We start from the raw sequence: 9,881 nt of genomic DNA on the forward strand, positions 1-9,881 counted from the left end.
TAAAAATCTATGATAAGATCCAGAAAGTTAGACCCCTATCTCATATCCTTAAAGCAGAAGATCAGCAATATGTTGTGTATGGAATGATTGTAAGGAGCACATGTGAGTCTGGCAGGTTTCATCTGACCTAAACATCACTTACATCCTTAACCAATGTTAAAGTTACATTGTTAATTCAATTTCTCTGACACTTTAAGTAGTAGGTCAACTATATGCGTTGTATGTATTGATAAGGGTTGTAATTGAGCCTGGCAGGTTTTATCTGATCTTGACCTCATTTATATGGTTCATTGGTCAATGTTTGTGGACATTTTTCAAGTACTATAAGCATTATGTCAACTATATTGGTGAATGGAATTACTGTTAAGTTTGCATGTCTGTATAGCAGGTATCGTCTGACCTGTTATTTCAAATACTTTTAGACCAATATCATCAAAGACAGTTTATTTAAGATTTTGCAGGGTAAATGAAAGTCGTTCATGGATTTTAGGAAAATTCAACCAAGAGCGTTATGTCCTTTTAGTGCAAAAAGTCCATTCACAATACTGTTTGCTTTCAAAGACCATTGAATAAAACTAGACAACGGTATGATCAAAGATGCAAAGAACAAAAAAACAAACAACAGTCCTGTCATGTAATGTTGCCATTTTAGCGTTATTTTTTTACATTACCATATAAGCGTGAGGTTTGGCAAGCCATAAAGCAGGTTCAACCCACTGTTTATCTCAAAGAGGTACTAGACACATAACAAATAATTCTTACCTATAAGGTCGAATTAATTGATTAAAAATGCCTCCAAAAAACCCGATGCAATTTTGTCCACTAGTATTCGATTTATAACTAATTAACTGTTGCTTTTATTAAGCGTGTCACTTCAGAAAAGAAAGTTTTTCTATTTGATTGGTTTGTTAAATAGAAAGAAGAAAACAAAATGCAACTCTATATGAAAATTTAATGATAGTCCCTAAAATTAGCCAAAAGATTCGTGGAAATATAATAGATTCTTCATTTTCGTATTTAACCGATTTTTAAAGAATTTGAAGAGAAGGAGTTGCATAGTATCCCGGTGTCATATGGTATTTTGAACCCCCTAAAAAGTGAACCCGGGGTCAAAATACCATGCGGTAAAATGACCCCGGGGTCATTATACCGCATGGTATTTTGACCCCGGGGTCATTTTTCACATATGGTATTTTGAACCCCCCTGCGGTATATTGAACCCCCCTGTTTTTGATAAATAGTATTGCAGATAATCTAATTTACAATTTATTGGCTATCATTTTTTTAAATTTGTGGTTTTAAGTAGGGGGTTCAATATACCGCAGGGGGGTCAAAATACCATGGCTAAGCAAAATTTTCAAAATATTTTTTCCAGCATTTTTAACACATACAAACCACTAATTGGAGTATTATAACTATGTTAAGGAGTTAGAATAGCTTGAATTTTTGAAATTCAAGGTCTATAGTAGGGGGTTCAATATACCGCAGGGGGGTCAAAATACCATGGCTAAGTAAAATTTTACAAATATCTTTTCCAGTATATTAAATACATACAAACTACTTATTGGAGTAATATAACTATGTTAAGGAGTAAGAATAGCTTGAATTTTTGAAATTCAAGGTCTATAGTAGGGGGTTTAATATACCGCAGGGGGGTCAAAATATCATGGCTACGTAAAATTTTCAAAATATCTTTTCCAGAATATTAAATACATACAAACTACTTATTGGAGTATTACAACTATGTTAAGGAGTTAGAATAGCTTGAATTTTTGAAATTCAAGGGCTATAGTAGGGGGTTCAATATACCGCAGGGGGGTCAAAATACCATGGCTAAGTAAAATTTTCAAAATATCTTTTCCAGAATATTAAATACATACAAACTACTTATTGGAGTATTACAACTATGTTAAGGAGTTAGAATAGCTTGAATTTTTGAAATTCAAGGTCTATAGTAGGGGGTTCAATATACCGCAGGGGGGTCAAAATACCATGGCTAAGTAAAATTTTCAAAATATCTTTTCCAGTATATTAAATACATACAAACTACTTATTGGAGTATTATAATAACTTTGTTAAGGATTTAGAATAGCTTGAATTTTTGAAATTCAAGGTCTATAGTAGGGGGTTCAATATACCGCAGGGGGGTCAAAATACCATGGCTAAGTAAAATTTTCAAATATCTTTTCCAGTATATTAAATACATACAAACTACTTATTGGAGTAATATAACTATGTTAAGGATTTAGAATAGCTTGAATTTTTGAAATTCAAGGTCTTTAGTAGGGGGTTCAATATACCGCAGGGGGGTCAAAATACCATGGCTAAGTAAAATTTTCAAAATATCTTTTCCAGTTTATTTAATACATACAAACTACTTATTGGAGTAATATAACTATGTTAAGGAGTTAGAATAGCTTCAATTTTTGAAATTGAAGGTCTATAGTAGGGGGTTCAATATACAACAGGGGGGGTCAAAATACCATGGCTAAGTAAAATTTTCAAAATATCTTTTCCAGTATATTAAATACATACAAACTACTTATTGGAGTATTACAACTATGTTAAGGAGTTGGAATAGCTTGAATTTTTGAAATTCAAGGTCTATACTATAGTAGGGGGTTCAATATACCGCAGGGGGTCAAAATACCATGGCTAAGTAAAATTTTCAAAATATCTTTTCCAGTATATTAAATACATACATAATACTTATTGGAGTAATATAACTATGTTAAGGAGTTAGAATAGCTTCAATTTTTGAAATTCAAGGTCTATAGTAGGGGTTCAATATACCGCAGGGGGTTCAAAATACCATGGCTAAGTAAAATTTTCAAAATATCTTTTCCAGTTTATTTAATACATACAAACTACTTATTGGAGTAATATAACTATGTTAAGGATTTAGAATAGCTTGAATTTTTAAAATTCAAGGTCTATAGTAGGGGGTTCAATATACCGCAGGGGGGTCAAAATACCATGGCTAAGTAAAATTTTACAAATATCTTTTCCAGTATATTAAATACACACAAACTACTTATTGGAGTAATATAACTATGTTAAGGATTTAGAATTTCAAAATATCTTTTCCAGTTTATTTAATACATACAAACTACTTATTGGAGTAATATAACTATGTTAAGGATTTAGAATAGCTTGAATTTTTAAAATTCAAGGTCTATAGTAGGGGGTTCAATATACCGCAGGGGGGTCAAAATACCATGGCTAAGTAAAATTTTACAAATATCTTTTCCAGTATATTAAATACATACAAACTACTTATTGGAGTAATATAACTATGTTAAGGATTTAGAATAGCTTGAATTTTTAAAATTCAAGGTCTATAGAAGTGGGTTCAATATACCGCAGGGGGGTCAAAATACCATGGCTAAGTAAAATTTTCAAAATATCTTTTCCAGTTTATTTAATACATACAAACTACTTATTGGAGTAATATAACTATGTTAAGGAGTTAGAATAGCTTCAATTTTTGAAATTGAAGGTCTATAGTAGGGGGTTCAATATACAGCAGGGGGGTCAAAATACCATGGCTAAGTAAAATTTTACAAATATCTTTTCCAGTATATTAAATACATACAAACTACTTATTGGAGTATTACAACTATGTTAAGGAGTTGGAATAGCTTGAATTTTTGAAATTCAAGGTCTATACTATAGTAGGGGGTTCAATATACCGTAGGGGGGTCAAAATACCATGGCTAAATAAAATTTTCAAAATATCGTTTCCAGTATATTGAATACATACAAACTACTTATTGGAGTAATATAACTATGTTAAGGAGTTAGAATAGCTTCAATTTTTGAAATTCAAGGTCTATAGTAGGGGGTTCAATATACCGCAGGGGGTTCAAAATACCATGGCTAAGTAAAATTTTCAAAATATCTTTTCCAGTTTATTTAATACATACAAACTACTTATTGGAGTAATATAACTATGTTAAGGATTTAGAATAGCTTGAATTTTTAAAATTCAAGGTCTATAGTAGGGGGTTCAATATACCGCAGGGGGGTCAAAATACCATGGCTAAGTAAAATTTTACAAATATCTTTTCCAGTATATTAAATACATACAAACTACTTATTGGAGTAATATAACTATGTTAAGGATTTAGAATAGCTTGAATTTTTAAAATTCAAGGTCTATAGTAGGGGGTTCAATATACCGCAGGGGGGTCAAAATACCATGGCTAAGTAAAATTTTACAAATATCTTTTCCAGTATATTAAATACATACAAACTACTTATTGGAGTAATATAACTATGTTAAGGATTTAGAATAGCTTGAATTTTTGAAATTCTAGGTCTATAGTAGGGGGTTCAATATACCGCAGGGGGTTCAAAATACCATGGCTAAGTAAAATTTTCAAAATATCTTTTCCAGTTTATTTAATACATACAAACTACTTATTGGAGTAATATAACTATGTTAAGGATTTAGAATAGCTTCAATTTTTGAAATTCAAGGTCTCTAGTAGGGGGTTCAATATACCGCAGGGGGTTCAAAATATCATGGCTAAGTAAAATTTTCAAAATATCTTTTCCAGTTTATTTAATACATACAAACTACTTATTGGAGTAATATAACTATGTTAAGGATTTAGAATAGCTTGAATTTTTAAAATTCAAGGTCTATAGTAGGGGGTTCAATATACCGCAGGGGGGTCAAAATACCATGGCTAAGTAAAATTTTACAAATATCTTTTCCAGTATATTAAATACATACAAACTACTTATTGGAGTAATATAACTATGTTAAGGATTTAGAATAGCTTGAATTTTTGAAATTCTAGGTCTATAGTAGGGGGTTCAATATACCGCAGGGGGTTCAAAATACCATGGCTAAGTAAAATTTTCAAAATATCTTTTCCAGTTTATTTAATACATACAAACTACTTATTGGAGTAATATAACTATGTTAAGGATTTAGAATAGCTTCAATTTTTGAAATTCAAGGTCTCTAGTAGGGGGTTCAATATACCGCAGGGGGTTCAAAATATCATGGCTGAGTAAAATTTTCAAAATATCTTTTCCAGTTTATTTAATACATACAAACTACTTATTGGAGTAATATAACTATGTTAAGGATTTAGAATAGCTTGAATTTTTAAAATTCAAGGTCTATAGTAGGGGGTTCAATATACCACAGGGGGGTCAAAATACCATGGCTAAGTAAAATTTTACAAATATCTTTTCCAGTATATTAAATACATACAAACTACTTATTGGAGTAATATAACTATGTTAAGGAGTTAGAATAGCTTCAATTTTTGAAATTCAAGGTCTATAGTAGGGGTTTCAATATACCGCAGGGGTGTCAAAATACCATGGTTAAGTAAAATTTTCAAAATATCTTTTCCAGTATATTAAATACATACAAACTACTTATTGGAGTATTATAACTATGGTAAGGAGTTAGAATAGCTTGAATTTTTGAAATTCAAGGTCTATAGTAGGGGGTTCAATATACCGCAGGGGGGTCAAAATACCATGGCTAAGTAAAATTTTCAAATATCTTTTCCAGTATATTAAATACATACAAACTACTTATTGGAGTATTATAATAACTATGTTAAGGATTTAGAATAGCTTGAATTTTTGAAATTCAAGGTCTATAGTAGGGGGTTCAATATACCGCAGGGGGTTCAAAATACCATGACTAAGTAAAATTTTCAAATATCTTTTCCAGTATATTAAATACATACAAACTACTTACTGGAGTAATATAACTATGTTAAGGATTTAGAATAGCTTGAATTTTTGAAATTCAAGGTCTTTAGTAGGGGGTTCAATATACCGCAGGGGGGTCAAAATACCATGGCTAAGTAAAATTTTCAAAATATCTTTTCCAGTTTATTTAATACATACAAACTACTTATTGGAGTAATATAACTATGTTAAGGAGTTAGAATAGCTTCAATTTTTGAAATTCAAGGTCTATAGTAGGGGGTTCAATATACAGCAGGGGGGTCAAAATACCATGGCTAAGTAAAATTTTCAAAATATCTTTTCCAGTATATTAAATACATACAAACTACTTATTGGAGTATTACAACTATGTTAAGGAGTTGGAATAGCTTGAATTTTTGAAATTCAAGGTCTATACTATAGTAGGGGGTTCAATATACCTCAGGGGGGTCAAAATACCATGGCTAAGTAAAATTTTACAAATATCTTTTCCAGTATAAGTATATTAAATACATACAAACTACTTATTGGAGTATTATAACTATGTTAAGGAGTTAGAATAGCTTCAATTTTTGAAATTCAAGGTCTATAGTAGGGGGTTCAATATACCGCAGGGGGTTCAAAATACCATGGCTAAGTAAAATTTTCAAAATATCTTTTCCAGTATATTAAATACATACAAACTACTTATTGGAGTATTATAACTATGGTAAGGAGTTAGAATAGCTTGAATTTTTGAAATTGAAGGTCTATAGTAGGGGGTTCAATATACCGCAGGGGGGTCAAAATACCATGGCTAAGTAAAATTTTACAAATATCTTTTCCAGTATATTAAATACATACAAACTACTTATTGGAGTAATATAACTATGTTAAGGATTTAGAATAGCTTGAATTTTTGAAATTCTAGGTCTATAGTAGGGGGTTCAATATACCGCAGGGGGTTCAAAATACCATGGCTAAGTAAAATTTTCAAAATATCTTTTCCAGTTTATTTAATACATACAAACTACTTATTGGAGTAATATAACTATGTTAAGGATTTAGAATAGCTTCAATTTTTGAAATTCAAGGTCTCTAGTAGGGGGTTCAATATACCGCAGGGGGTTCAAAATATCATGGCTGAGTAAAATTTTCAAAATATCTTTTCCAGTTTATTTAATACATACAAACTACTTATTGGAGTAATATAACTATGTTAAGGATTTAGAATAGCTTGAATTTTTAAAATTCAAGGTCTATAGTAGGGGGTTCAATATACCACAGGGGGGTCAAAATACCATGGCTAAGTAAAATTTTACAAATATCTTTTCCAGTATATTAAATACATACAAACTACTTATTGGAGTAATATAACTATGTTAAGGAGTTAAAATAGCTTCAATTTTTGAAATTCAAGGTCTATAGTAGGGGTTTCAATATACCGCAGGGGTGTCAAAATACCATGGTTAAGTAAAATTTTCAAAATATCTTTTCCAGTATATTAAATACATACAAACTACTTATTGGAGTATTATAACTATGGTAAGGAGTTAGAATAGCTTGAATTTTTGAAATTGAAGGTCTATAGTAGGGGGTTCAATATACCGCAGGGGGGTCAAAATACCATGGCTAAGTAAAATTTTCAAATATCTTTTCCAGTATATTAAATACATACAAACTACTTATTGGAGTATTATAATAACTATGTTAAGGATTTAGAATAGCTTGAATTTTTGAAATTCAAGGTCTATAGTAGGGGGTTCAATATACCGCAGGGGGTTCAAAATACCATGACTAAGTAAAATTTTCAAATATCTTTTCCAGTATATTAAATACATACAAACTACTTACTGGAGTAATATAACTATGTTAAGGATTTAGAATAGCTTGAATTTTTGAAATTCAAGGTCTTTAGTAGGGGGTTCAATATACCGCAGGGGGGTCAAAATACCATGGCTAAGTAAAATTTTCAAAATATCTTTTCCAGTTTATTTAATACATACAAACTACTTATTGGAGTAATATAACTATGTTAAGGAGTTAGAATAGCTTCAATTTTTGAAATTCAAGGTCTATAGTAGGGGGTTCAATATACAGCAGGGGGGTCAAAATACCATGGCTAAGTAAAATTTTCAAAATATCTTTTCCAGTATATTAAATACATACAAACTACTTATTGGAGTATTACAACTATGTTAAGGAGTTGGAATAGCTTGAATTTTTGAAATTCAAGGTCTATACTATAGTAGGGGGTTCAATATACCTCAGGGGGGTCAAAATACCATGGCTAAGTAAAATTTTACAAATATCTTTTCCAGTATAAGTATATTAAATACATACAAACTACTTATTGGAGTATTATAACTATGTTAAGGAGTTAGAATAGCTTCAATTTTTGAAATTCAAGGTCTATAGTAGGGGGTTCAATATACCGCAGGGGGTTCAAAATACCATGGCTAAGTAAAATTTTCAAAATATCTTTTCCAGTATATTAAATACATACAAACTACTTATTGGAGTATTATAACTATGGTAAGGAGTTAGAATAGCTTGAATTTTTGAAATTGAAGGTCTATAGTAGGGGGTTCAATATACCGCAGGGGGGTCAAAATCCCATGGCTAAGTAAAATTTTACAAATATCTTTTCCAGTATAAGTATATTAAATACATACAAACTACTTATTGGAGTATTATAACTATGTTAAGGAGTTAGAATAGCTTCAATTTTTTAAATTCAAGGTCTATAGTAGTGGGTTCAATATACCGCAGGGGGGTCAAAATACCATGGCTAAGTAACATTTTCAAAATATCTTTTCCAGTTTATTAAATATTTACAAACTACTTATTGAAGTATTATAACTATGTTAAGGAGTTAGAATAGCTTGAATTTTTGAAATTCAAGGTCTATAGTAGGGGGTTCAATATACCGCAGGGGGGTCAAAATACCATGGCTAAGTGAAATTTTGAAAATATCTTTTCCAGTTTATTTAATACATACAAACTACTTATTGGAGTAATATAACTATGTTAAGGATTTAGAATAGCTTGAATTTTTGAAATTCAAGGTCTATAGTAGGGGGTTCAATATACCGCAGGGGGTTCAAAATACCATGACTAAGTAAAATTTTCAAATATCTTTTCCAGTATATTAAATACATACAAACTACTTACTGGAGTAATATAACTATGTTAAGGATTTAGAATAGCTTGAATTTTTGAAATTCAAGGTCTTTAGTAGGGGGTTCAATATACCGCAGGGGGGGTCAAAATACCATGGCTAAGTAAAATTTTCAAAATATCTTTTCCAGTTTATTTAATACATACAAACTACTTATTGGAGTAATATAACTATGTTAAGGAGTTAGAATAGCTTCAATTTTTGAAATTCAAGGTCTATAGTAGGGGGTTCAATATACAGCAGGGGGGTCAAAATACCATGGCTAAGTAAAATTTTCAAAATATCTTTTCCAGTATATTAAATACATACAAACTACTTATTGGAGTATTACAACTATGTTAAGGAGTTGGAATAGCTTGAATTTTTGAAATTCAAGGTCTATACTATAGTAGGGGGTTCAATATACCTCAGGGGGGTCAAAATACCATGGCTAAGTAAAATTTTACAAATATCTTTTCCAGTATAAGTATATTAAATACATACAAACTACTTATTGGAGTATTATAACTATGTTAAGGAGTTAGAATAGCTTCAATTTTTGAAATTCAAGGTCTATAGTAGGGGGTTCAATATACCGCAGGGGGTTCAAAATACCATGGCTAAGTAAAATTTTCAAAATATCTTTTCCAGTATATTAAATACATACAAACTACTTATTGGAGTATTATAACTATGGTAAGGAGTTAGAATAGCTTGAATTTTTGAAATTGAAGGTCTATAGTAGGGGGTTCAATATACCGCAGGGGGGTCAAAATCCCATGGCTAAGTAAAATTTTACAAATATCTTTTCCAGTATAAGTATATTAAATACATACAAACTACTTATTGGAGTATTATAACTATGTTAAGGAGTTAGAATAGCTTCAATTTTTTAAATTCAAGGTCTATAGTAGTGGGTTCAATATACCGCAGGGGGGTCAAAATACCATGGCTAAGTAACATTTTCAAAATATCTTTTCCAGTTTATTAAATATTTACAAACTACTTATTGAAGTATTATAACTATGTTAAGGAGTTA

The sequence above is a fragment of the Mytilus galloprovincialis genome, chromosome 3 (genome assembly GCF_965363235.1).
Source record: "Mytilus galloprovincialis chromosome 3, xbMytGall1.hap1.1, whole genome shotgun sequence".
In the NCBI taxonomy this organism is placed as follows: domain Eukaryota; kingdom Metazoa; phylum Mollusca; class Bivalvia; order Mytilida; family Mytilidae; genus Mytilus; species Mytilus galloprovincialis.